Source organism: Podarcis melisellensis (assembly GCF_964234715.1).
Source record: "Podarcis melisellensis genome assembly, chromosome: 12".
In the NCBI taxonomy this organism is placed as follows: Eukaryota; Metazoa; Chordata; class Lepidosauria; order Squamata; family Lacertidae; genus Podarcis; species Podarcis melisellensis.
Genome location: NC_138544.1, coordinates 22,334,894 through 22,347,770, shown reverse-complemented (window position 1 = coordinate 22,347,770; position 12,877 = coordinate 22,334,894). Strand labels below are relative to the sequence as shown.

The following is a 12,877-nucleotide window of genomic DNA, read 5'->3' as shown; positions in this document are numbered from 1 at the left end:
CTCATGAAAAGGAGAGATGTAAAAGGTTATTTATTTATTTATTATTTATATAAAATATGTGCTTACATAATATGTAAGCACAAAGAATACAGCAACAGTGTTCTAATTGACAGGACTTTGTACACATGGTCCCTAGCTAAAGGGAGATGCTCATGAAGTTGTACTTCTTTCTGAAGTACATTCTGAAGTACATTTATATCCTGCCTTTCAGCCAAAAAGTTTGACCAAGTGACTTATGCAAGGCCACTATCCAATAAGTCGGTCCTTGCATTTCCAAGCTTATCTTATTTACAAGCCTCACCAATGTTCAATGGACGGTTGTGTCAGAAAGAAGTACAACTTCATGAGCATCTCCCTTTAGCTGGGGACTATGTGTACAAAGTCCTGTCAATTAGAACACTGTTGCTGTATTCTTTGTGCTTACATATTATGTTGTTGGTATCTGCCTGTCTCAATAGACAATGGAGTGTGCCTCCGGGGGTGAAGTCAAACCGCTGACTTAGCAGCATCAGAGTGAACTCCCTGGGATGCTAGCCTGGGCAGTGTGTATGGAGGTCCTGGGTTGACTAAATGACAAGACACCCCTCTTGACCTTGCTGATGCTTCTACAGGAAAGCAAAGCAGTACATTTGGCACCAGCTTGGATGCAGGAGATGCCAGAAGGAGGCATACAAGGCAGCATCCAACAGTCTTAGGGATTCCACTCTGGATTTGTGTAGGGTTTACTCCTAAGCCTTTTTTTTCTCCCAAAGATTTTCCCCAAAGCGGCGGAGGTTCAGGATAAGAGTTTTCCTTCTCCATGGACTACCTTCCCAGGTTGATGGGCTCCATCTGCCCCTTTTATATACAGGTTGTCTGCAATTGATAGTATTTGTAGGTTTCATAAGAAAATAACAATTGGTAGTATTTGTAGCTTTCATATAACAAACAACAACTTTTTGTTAATAAGTTGGATGTTTTATGCAGGCGGTTTCTTAGTCTAATGTTTTACTGTGCATTTTATTAAACTATCCTGTCTGGGTCAGGGTTTCAATGAAATGGTGTATGGCTAAATGCAATAAAAGTGACTTGACAAGACATTGTTATGTTCAAGAGGTCCAGGTTACAGAAAGCTATGCATACAACTAATTGTCACACACAATTAATTGTCACTTTTTTGTTTTCCTGTTTTCATTCTGGCACATAATTAGCTGAAAAGTATTTAACAACCAAAGCCTTATGCCAGCAGAGGTTATAATGGACATATGCCCTTGAAGAGGAAACCATATCTCAAAGTGCCCATTTGCTGACACTTCCAGCTTCAAAGAGCCCTGGCCTGGGTAATACTAGAAAATGGAAACAGCCACTATTACCTCCAAAATCAGTAATAACCATCAGCTTAGACTGCCACTACAAGTTTTTAAGAAAGAAAAGTATATGGAATATTGCCATGCTTACAATACTACTTGCCCTACCCTTGCAGTAAGGAAGTACACATAATTAAACAATTAGCATATCTAGAAACTTTTTTGAAGATAGGTCATGCCTAATATTATGCTACATTAACCATTCATTAATGCTTTTCACTTTTCATGGTAATGATCGATAACCGAAATAATACAGTGGAAGTGTGAATGTATTAATTCAAGCTCATTAGCAAATAGTTTGCATGAGTATAAAGAAGGTCAATACACCAAAGGCTAAATTGAGTCTGCCCTAATTTGAAACAAAAGTATCTAATTTTCACCTCCTTCCCCAAATTCAAGCACCAAGCTATTTCAAAGAGCATCACTTATGATATAGCTGTTCAAAATTAACGATAAAAACACTGGATAGAGGATGAAATTTCAGATTCTGAAGCTGGATGACACACATGCTATACAGGGGAAATGATGGCAAAAAGACAATAAAATCCAGAGCATGGGGAAAATGTTCAGGGTGGTAGGTGGCAGGCAATCAAATCCATCAAGCTGTTTTAAAAGCATCCCTCAGTATCCAGATACTAATTTGGGTTTATTTACATCTTACCCCAACTAATGTGTAGAGCATTTATACATAGTAACTGAGGACTGTGCAGTAGTTTACAATGCAACTACCAGATGAAAGTCTACCACAAGCTCAGGAGTTGCTGTGACACGAAATGAATCTGGGTGCAGCTGTGCTTTATGCTGAGCCACAAACCCGCAGGTTACAGAATCAATCTGAGGTACCCTCAGGCCCTGTGCTTACTCCAACTACTAAGATGGAATAAGATGCAGTTGACCCAAGAGTATAAGAAAAAGCTTCCTATTCAGCTTTGCCAAAGCAATATGGTGCTCCTCAGCTTTGTATTCTTTAGTCTGACTCCTGGCTCCCTCTTTGGTCCTCCCTCCTGGTTTGTCCTTCAGTCCTCTTACTCTTCAGTTCTGACTTATAGATATATGAGGCTGCTTTGTCTTAAGACTAACCTATGACTTAGCCCATGACACACAGAAAGCCCACCATCATAATATTTTGTCATTTTCATCTATTAAAAATATATAAATACAAGACAAGCAAGGAACTGAAAATCAGACATGGCAAAATAATATTTTAAAAAACTATAGATGCATGCAGATGTTTTCTGTAGTTAATACAGTTAGCAAACAGTATCATTTAGGTCCCTGAACTGTCAAGTACAGCAGTTTGCAAAATTATAGTTTACATTTAAACTACAGGAAAGGAAATACACATGTAATTATTACACGGAGAGACCTACTATTGTCCAGTAGGTGGTTTCAGTTCTTTTCTCCAAAGAACTGCTACATGATATGAAACCCATTGAACTTCTCTGCACCCCAGTACCTACAGTCCAAAGGTTCTGCACAAGTCATTTTGATCCACCTTAGAAACATATATAAACAGTGGAGTACTGTATTTGTTTTAATTACAAAATAGCACTGAAGTGATTATATCAGTTACTGTACTTCATTGAAAAATGTTGGTTAAACTTGGGAGAGTTTAATTACAATATGTCTTTAAAGAGGCGGGGGGAGGAAATTAGCAAGGTTGCTTTTTTTGTTTTTTAAAGAAGCCCTGTTGTGCAAACCTATGTATACAGGGTGATTCATAATGAAGTATGCAGTTTCCATTTATAGTGATTGGAATTTATTCTTATGAATCACCCTGTATGTACATAGGCACATGCAAGTGCATTTTTTTCCAAGGCTGGAATTAAGATGTGTTTGAATAATATTGTGGAATATTATTTTAACCTGTAGCATCCAAGTTGACATGCTCTTAAAACACAGTAAGTAAAAATAGCACTATCTTTCCTAAAAATTATACAGCACAAGATGTAACCAGCTATTCTCACAAATTGGTGGGTAAATGAATAGGGTGTGACAGAACTCTTGTTTAATGTGACCTTTGGCTGTGCTTTCACTTCTCACTAGCTGTTCTCAGGACCAGTGCATAAGCTGCCTTATATTACCCCTGGAACTATCATAATATGTCATTCAGGAAGCATTTAATACTAGTACAAGTGAGTGACAGAGCATACGTGCAATATTTAATATCAATGCTTTACAGGCCTTTTTCAATAACGTTTTTATATTGTGGGAAAAAATACAAATGAAAAGGTTAAGATAAATAAAAAACTTCCAAAAAGATGTATATTACTGGGGATGCACTTCGGCATAAACTACAAAATACAATGCATTCTACTGTTATATGCTGAGATGTATCTGACCTTTGTAAGTATGTGGTTTTTTTAAAAACAAAAACAAAAAACTGAAAAACTAATGTGAAAAGCAACCAAGGTGTTCATAAAGGTGTTACGAACAAGGTTTACAAAACTTCAGCAATCAAAAAGAAAGAAAGAAACCGCCCCCAACTTGTCATTGCCTAATGCTGTTCATCTAATACAGGAGAGAGAAAAGCCATTGATACACACTCTATACAAGTTTTTTATCCATGTATATAAATCAAAGGAAACAGCTTCCTTTAAGGCAAGCATATGAAGATACTAAAGCAAGATACCAATTAAATATTCATACATTCAATATTTCAAAATAAGGAATTTGGATATACACATGCATAATTTAAGTTCTATAGTGAAACATATCTACAGAGGCCATTTCTACTGTGCTGCAACAGCATCCCAACTTGAAATGTACAATGCATCCTTTCCCATGCCCTGTTAAACTTTAAATTCTATAGTAATTCATCTCAAGCACTAAACACAGAATAAAGGCCATGTTGTGCACACAGCACATTTATCAGAACTACAGCTTTGCCCTCATCATTTTACTACTCAGTGCATGAAGGAGATACTACATTCCCCCTACAAAAAAGAGAGGCTGGGAAGGCTGTATTAAAATAAGCAGACTTACTGAATTTTAAAGTGAATTAAAAGTTTAGAGTTAACTGTAAAACATTTACAGCAGCTGAAGTCACAGCAGTGATTTATAGAGACATGCACACAAGACCAAACTATTTAGTCATATTTAAGGTAAGAGCCATTTTGCATCCTTGTCCAGTAACCCAAACACAGGTAACATCTGCAGAATGATTTACTTAGAACACATCTCCATCCTGCTCGTCACTGGCTTTTCTCTGCCATTTATCTCCTCTTTACTGTCCAATCAATTCAGGACACTTTAAACACCAGTAGACATCGATCTTCCCTGGGCCCCAAAACATGTCAGTTTTCTGAGCATTCTTTCTGTATGAACTTTTCTTCCATTATTTACATGATATTTTATGTGCTCCACCCCCGGAAAGATGGTGCTTTCTCATGAAGCCCCCTCTTCCTTCTAGGATCTCACTCCGAGTAGACTTTCTGAAGAGTTGAAGGAGCAGCAAACAATGCATGAAGCTTGCCCTGTAATCTAGCAACTGTTAGTAATAGCCTGCTGGGTGTTTATGCATTTATCATTGCTGTGGCGTGCCAGGAGGGGGCTCCATATGCAAAATGCCCCAGGGAGGCAAAGCAGGGTGCTGAGACTGTGTAGACACCACCTGGACTCACTATGTGGACAGAGGGCATCTGCATCCTACCCTCTCTGTATGCAGAGGACAAATCGTGCATAGAAATTAGTGTAATGCAGGAAGCAGAGCATCTTAGAAATAGAAAGAAAAGTATTAAGGGATATTAGAGATGGAAGGAGAGACTGGTGGAGCCAGAACTGTCTACATTAGGTGTGATTCAACAGTAAACATTAGAAGACATTAGGAATGACACTTTGAAACCATTTGTAGGGCAGGTTAGTGTTTGTAGTGAAACTTACTGAGCAAGACCTCCATTTAAAAAGAAGAGGCTACTCAAGTTTGACTGAGCTCAGAAAATCTTTCACCTATTCTCTTAGCAGCATGTTCTGATAGCAAACGTGAAGCTTCAACAAATTACTGAATGACAGTGCAACAATTGTCTGTATAATGGGTTGAATCAAGAGAATCTTTCCTGCAACAGAGAATGTGTCTCTATATCCAACACATATAGAAAGTGCACAGGAAAGTACACTAGTTGTGTAAACTATGGAGAAGAAGAATGTGTTCACTTTTACTCCAAAGGTTAAATATTTATCTTTATATAGCTATGGAACAGCACAAGCAAGATTGTGAACAGGTAAGTAAGTACGCAGTCACAAGTTACAAAATGCCATGTAAAATGTGTACCTACAAGGAGAAGTACTTCATATGCAGAAAATATATCTATCTATTGGCCTTGCAATGAATATAAACTTGCCTCAAAGCTAATACTTTAATTTTCAAGAAGCAAGTAAGGGGATAAAAAAAAAACCTAGTCAGTAACAATGCAGCGTCGAAAAGCAATAAAATCAAAATTAAGTTATAAATAATTTAAAGCTTGTCATGAAGATGTATTAATAATTCATCAGATAAATAATTTACTAAATAATCAAATAAATAAATAATGAAATACATAAATAAATCAGCAAATAAATAATTCTGCAAAATAACCTAAACAATAAGTCACTAAAACAAATGACAGCCCTACAAAACTATAATGATTTTCTAAATTCTGATAGTTTTAAATAAACAAATGTATATAAAGTAGATCAATCTTTGTTAGATAAAAAGATATTTTTTCAGTGATACTGGTGAATTCCTGATTACACTGCAAAGGCTACACTTTAAATTTCCTAAGAATGGAGCTATCTTCATAAATTAACAAAACTGCTACTATATATCTTGTCCCTTACATTCCATGCGCTCCCTTTGTACAACTAATTTTTCATCAAATATATATGGACAGGCACTTTATAATATTTTTAATTCACATTCTTTTCAATGCAGTACTTACAATACTGCTACAGCCCTCCTTCGTAGATTTCTTACTATCTTCTTCAAACCTTCAGAAGTTTTGCTGCAGGGAAAAACAAGTGGAATAACCTTAATTATTACAGATGGTATCTCATTCATTAGTGGATGACAACATTTTATTTGAAAGCATACGAAAAGCTGTTTTATAATTCTACAAAGCAACTTAATGTGAAACAACCATTACTGTTTGCCGACTACCTAAAGTTTTTAGAAGTCTTTGGTGGAATGATTTCAAGCAGACTGATGTGTGTTTGTTGTATTTAAACTGACACACAATCTGTGCAAACTGGCAGTCATTCAGTTATGAAGACAAAATGTGAGAAGGACAAAATGCTTGGCTGACTTCTAAATCCTTCCTCAACGTTTAAAGCTCATAGTCCTTGGAAATATACAGAGGTTACCAAGTTTTTATTATCTGAATGCACTCGCCATTTAAAATTAAAATACCATCCACATCCTTGAATGGTAGTATCAATCTGGGGCAACCAGTAGGGTAAAGGTAAAGGGACCCCTGACCATTAGGTCCAGTCGTGGCCGACTCTGGGGTTCCGGCGCTCATCTCGCTTTATTGGCCAAGGGAGCCGGCGTACAGCTTCCGGGTCATGTGGCCAGCATGACTTAGCCGCTTCTGGCAAACCAGAGCAGCACACAGAAACGCTGTTTACCTTCCCACCAGAGGGGTACCTATTTATCTACTTGCACTTTGACGTGCTTTCTAACTGCTAGGTTGGCAGGAACAGGGACCGAGCAACAGGAGATCACCCCGTCACGGGGATCCGAACAGCCGACCTTCTGATCGGCAAGTCCTAGGCTCTGTGATTTAACCCGCAATTCCACCCGCATCCCAGGGCAACCAGTAGAATGTTACAAATCAAAATTCATTCAGGATTTGTTTTAGTATGCTAAATTGGAGCTCCAAAGCATTGTACTGCAAAACATAGTGGGACAAACATGTTCCCAACTATACTAATTATAGTGAGTAGAATTATCTCACACTATTGCTATTCTAAGAGTTCTCTGTATTCTAAGAGTTCTCTATTTTATGGAAGTGCCTTGAAATGTAATTGTTACCTGGTCCTGGTTTCTGGTAAATAGCAACCTAAAAGCAAGACTTGTAGAATTTCAAAGGTGCTTAGGGCTATTCTTACAGTTCCTGGACTTCATTTGTGGATAAAGTCTGAACTATTTAGGGGACCGTAATGAAGAGACAATCATACAAAAAACTATTTGTTATACATAATCCATTGAACAGATTTCCACATGTCAACAAGGAAAATCAATATTGGAAGTGTTTTGCTGAATGGTCATGCCAAATTACCTGTAATTTTCCTGTCCATATTTATGGAAGCAAACTGAACAGCTCCAGGTCTGCTATAATTTAGACTATCTCACTGGACATCCCTTGTAGACCAAACTATTAAACTATTTGTGTGGGGTTGACTAAGATTAGCTTAGTCTGTTAGACATACAAGATTTCTATTTATTTCTTTATTTCATAAAATTTATATACCGCTTTACTGCAAAAAAATCAAAGCAGTTAACAAAAATTATTGCTAAAAAATTGCAGCCATAATTGAAAGCATAAAGAAAGAGTAAAACACAATAGATACCAAAAGTAAGGAGTTTCAAAGTGTAGGTGCTGCCATACAAAACAACAGAGTTCTTACAGATACAGGGGATCTGTCTTACAGTTATTTACTGTTTTCTTAAGGCTGTCCATAATTAAAACCAATGCATTATACAGTCACATGTTGAGGGCTACATTAGTACATCTAAATGGCATTCTAAACTGCTGTTTTCTGCTCTAGTTTAAGCAGTAGGAACTGTTCATAAAGACATCCAAGATATATGCTGCATCTCCTAAGAATCCTCTTAAGTCTTTCATATAGTAAACATTAAATTTCAGTTTAAAGGATAGGTGCAATTAAGTGGCATCTTAGTATTAGCAGGAGTTGCATGTAAGCTATTAGATAAAATGTGGAGAAGGGTAGTTCAGTGGTAGCAGCACATGCTTTGCATGCAAGTTCAATCCCTGGCATCTCTAGGAAGGGCTGGGAAATACTTCCTACCTAAAACCCTGAGGAACCTCTTCCAGTCAGTGTGAACATTACTGAGCTGGATGGGCCACGGCAGCGTCTTAGGTTCTTAGGTGTTTTTTCTAATTCTTTAAAATACTGTAAAGCAGCATAGTTCCATAAATATAAGAAAGGTGTGTTTCTAATGATTACCAAGAGTAACAGTCTTTCAAAAGCAAACAATGAGCATGGGATGGTGGGAAGCAATGATTGCTGAGTATAGTGGTACCTCAGGTTAAGTACTTAATTTATTCTGGAGGTCCGTTCTTAACCTGAAACTGTTCTTAACCTGAAGCACCACTTTAGCTAATGGGGCCTCCTGCTGCCGCTGCGCCGCCGCTGCATGATTTCTGTTCTCATCCTGAAGCAAAGTTCTTAACCCAAGGTAATATTTCTGGGTTAGTGGAGTCTGTAACCTGAAGCGTATGTAACCCAAGGCATCACTGTATATAGACATGATTAGAACTGTGTTATTACATGCTATGGCACTTACTTTTGAGTAGACATATATAGGAGTGTCCTGTGAGTTATGCAAATCATTTTGAACATGTTAACTTTCTCTTTAAAAAAAATCAGGTCCAGTAAAAGGAAATAATAGCAAGACATAGGCTGAATGGTAATAACGGAGTGCTGAGGACAAAAATCTTTGAAGTCATCACAGAACTTACAGAGGGATGCACAACTTGTTGCAAGAGGTATCTCATTGTATCTGCCACTTCAACACTGCTTCAATTATTAACTCAAGTGGTCAAATTCATTGAAATTTGATGACATTTGCACAATAAAGTTCTACTATTTTCCATCTAAGGTATTAAATATAAGAAGTTTTCAAGGACACAGAACTCTGCTGCAAGAGTTACATTAAACTAATGCATGGCCACCTTTTTCCAAGAATACCATCCAGCTCTGGAAACTTTTGATTTATGGATATACTGTTTTAAAGCAGTTCATACATTAACAAAAATGCAAGAAAAGGTGGCAATACGGTTGCAGCTCTTATCCTATTGGCAGCATATCTACTTTAAATGGGGTGTTGTTTATTTGTTGCATATAGCAGAATTAATGACACTAGAATTAGCTTACCCTTCTTGAAGCATTATATGAGATTATTCCTTGGTCTCTTCCTCTTTGATTTAGTACACCTTTTAAGATTATTTATTAATGTTTGGATATCTCATCCATCATCCATTATTATTGGTGTCGTAAATTAGAGGAATGGAACAAAGCACTGGACTATTCACTTTTTCCATATTCATCAATAAAACAATCGCCTCCTCTGGCATGTAGTGAAAGAAATAAGTTGGTTTTAGCTGTCAGACTGCAAGAACTCCCTCCTACATAAACAACTTCTATGGATAATTTCTGAAATCTGGCACAGTCGCATCAAAGCAATTGTCTCCTATGGGGACAGGGAGAAATTGGGACTGAACGAGCAGAAGGAGTACAACAGTGGAAAGATATATATGTTTTGAGGATGAAGAAGAACTGTGATAATGAGTGGGAGAAGGAAACTGGGAAAGGAAAGATGTGTGTGCAGGCTGACTTGGGAAAATTTGGCATGAACTGTGGTTCAGGGTGCAAGAGGCCTGGCTAGCTCTATGTAATTCTGGGATTGTGTTGCTCATCAAGCAGCGGCAGCAACCGGGATGAGGAAGACCACCGATTTCAGATTCCAAAACAGTTTAAAATACTAAGTGACAGCTAGTGCAAACCAGCTTTGAGAAACCCCACCCTCATATCCACATGGAATGAGAGGGAGGATCATATTACTAAATGTGCTCTAGATATTTGTCATCATAATCCAGGATCCAAACTAGGTTCAGAGTAAACTGGAGCTCTCCCTGCCAATTCATTTCCTCTTCAACACTGATTCCAGTGTTGAAGCTCATAGGAGCAATGGTGAGAGCCTCCTTTAGGCCCTAAATTGTGCATGGTAGTGCCCTATGACATCAGCAGCCACACAAGCTATATTTCCCATGCTCCAGGTATCCTGGACATAGTTGTGTTTGCTCATAAGAGCATCTAAGGGCTACTAGAAACGCTACCTGTTGCCACATAAAGATAAATATGGGACAAGAGTGGTGAAGAGGGGGGCACAAGGAACCTAACTGGATCCATTCTGGTTTGGGTTGAGTTGAGATGAGACTGATTGTAAACATAGTAAAAAAAGGAGGGATTCTGGAAATAAAAGTAGGAAATGGCTATTTGTCCAATAAAGTTTAGAGACTAAAACTATAAACCACCCCACTTTGGAGATATAGCAGTAAAATTTCACTACCAGTAATGCCTTTCAGCAACATGCAATGATAATTAATTTTGCTCTACACTTTCCTCCATGGGTACTTTCTCGTAGGAGAAAGTTATTATATAGCCTTTTATCTTTAAAACACCAATCCCCAAACTATTTATATATTAGGAATGATAATATATTTTGACTAAAACAACATTTTGGGCCCTCCTATTCCAGTAACAACTATGTCAATGGAAGAGATGTTAAAAGCCTAGACACTAAACAGCTATGTTTCCCCACAAAAACTGACACAAAACTAAGTGTTCAGTGAAGAGGGCTATTACACAACTGGGGGAGAGGGGAGAGACAAGTCTGGCTGGATTTGATCTCTAGACCAGTGTTTCCCAACCTTGTGCCTCCAGCTGTTTTTGAACTACAATTCCCATCATCCCTGACCACTGGTCTTGCTAGCTAGGGATGATGGGAGTTGTAGGCCAAAAACATCTGGAGGCCCAAGGTTGGGAAACACTGCGTCTAGACTACAAGTTGCTGGATATACCGTAAGAGTAAGGAAAGCTACTTTAACTGTGCAATATATTCACTTTACCTCCCTTCTTCCTTCTAGGATATAGGTATGACTCTTCTTGGGTTTCATATCACAATGATATTGAGTAAAATATAATTAAGATCTTATTTTGCTAGTATCTCTTACAAAGTCGGTTTTGGATATCTTTAAAGTACTAGATTGAACATGGTCAACAAGATGGGAGGACTTCTGGAGCCACAGCTGTTGCTTTCCTCTCATTTACTGAAGCTTCCTTGGACTCTAATGTATTTATAGACTTTTATCACTGTAGAGGCGGTGATTATATGCAAGGGAACTGAGAAGCAATGGTTATGGATACAAATGCACGAAGCCCCAAGGCTTCTGGAGCAGAGAAGACCTCAATGCATTAAGCTCTATCGAATTTTCTTTCTTGCAGCGAGGAAACTGTATGTTAGACTCCTTAATAATTGCATCATACGCACTGTTCACTCTAGTTAAAAAACTGATTAAACAAATAACTAGATAAGCTCTTTGGAAAAAAGTCTGGTCTCATACCCACTAGAAGTGTAGGCAAGATAATCTCTATACCAGCATGCATAAGCATGATATGAATGTTAACTGCATTGTATTACTAAGCGTTATTATAAAATTATACTGCCTTCCTTGAAGCAGTGAGATAACAAAAGCTACACTCTAAAAAAACACCTTTGGAAATATCCACCTTTTCCTGCTACTTTCAGGCAACTTGGCATTATAAACTGCTGGACAGAGAGAGTTTTTAAGACTACTCTCGGGGGTCATATGCTCCAACTCACCAATGGAAGTAAAAATATGCCTACATCTGGTCAAAGTGCTTAGGTAATTAACACTGCTAAAAAGGCACAGAATTTCCATCAATCTGGAATTAGTCTCTGCAATCATTCTAATTACCTTATTGACTTCTTTCACCATTCCCCAGTTGCTCTTTTAAAGTTTAAGCTTACAGTAACCACACTTAAGAGCCCAAATGACTGTCCCATTTCTTATGCCCTTGATTTAATCTTTAATGGCCGATTCTAACAATATTATGTGCCCCGTGAAAATTGCTAGCAGTACTTTTGCATGGTGGTAGCTTCCCACAGTAGTTTTAACATGTTAAAAGCAGCTCCCTGTGTGGATTGCCTGAGTCACATGGAGTCAGCCCTACGCCAGTCCCAGCTGCCATTATGAATGTGTAAAAAGGAAAAGGTAAAGGTACCCTTGACCGTTAGGTCTAGTCACGGACAACTATGGGGTTGCAGTGCTCATCTCGCTCTATAGGCCGAGGGAGCCAGTGTTTGTCCGCAGACAGCTTCCGGGTCATGTGGCATCCTGACTAAGCCACTTCTGGCAAACAAGAGCAGCGCACGGAAACACTGTTTACCTTCCCGTCGGAGTGGTACCTATTTACAGTGGTGCCCCGCAAGACGAACGCCTCGCAAGACGGAAAACCCGCTAGACAAAAGGGTTTTCCGTTTTGGAGGCGCTTCGCAAAATGAATTTCCCTATGGGCTTCCTTCGCAAGACGAAAGCCCATAGGGAAATCTCCGGGACAGCGGGGAAGCGCAGCGCGTCTTCCCCACTGTCCTCGGACCTCCTCCGAAGGCTGGCGGTGGGGCGGAGAGACCTCCTCCCGCCGCCAGCCTTCGGAAGGCTGCTCCGAAGGCTGGCGATGGGGCGGAGAGACCTCCTCCCCCCGCCAGCCTTCGGATGGCTGCTCCGAAG

General features: G+C 38.8%; 1 protein-coding gene across 9 annotated transcripts in view; it reads right to left on the bottom strand.

Annotated features, from left to right (window-relative positions):
* Positions 1-12,877, bottom strand: part of TBC1D5 (TBC1 domain family member 5) — a 264,700-nt gene that overhangs the window by 245,144 nt on the left and 6,679 nt on the right. For 8 of the 9 annotated variants that reach the window (XM_081883202.1, XM_081883203.1, XM_081883200.1 and 5 more), the window contains exon 2: positions 6,263-6,325. The exons of the other annotated variant lie outside the window; for it this stretch is intronic. The gene's annotated coding sequence lies outside the window, so the exon portion shown is untranslated. The remainder of the gene's footprint in view (positions 1-6,262; positions 6,326-12,877) is intronic. 9 annotated transcript variants of the gene reach the window in all.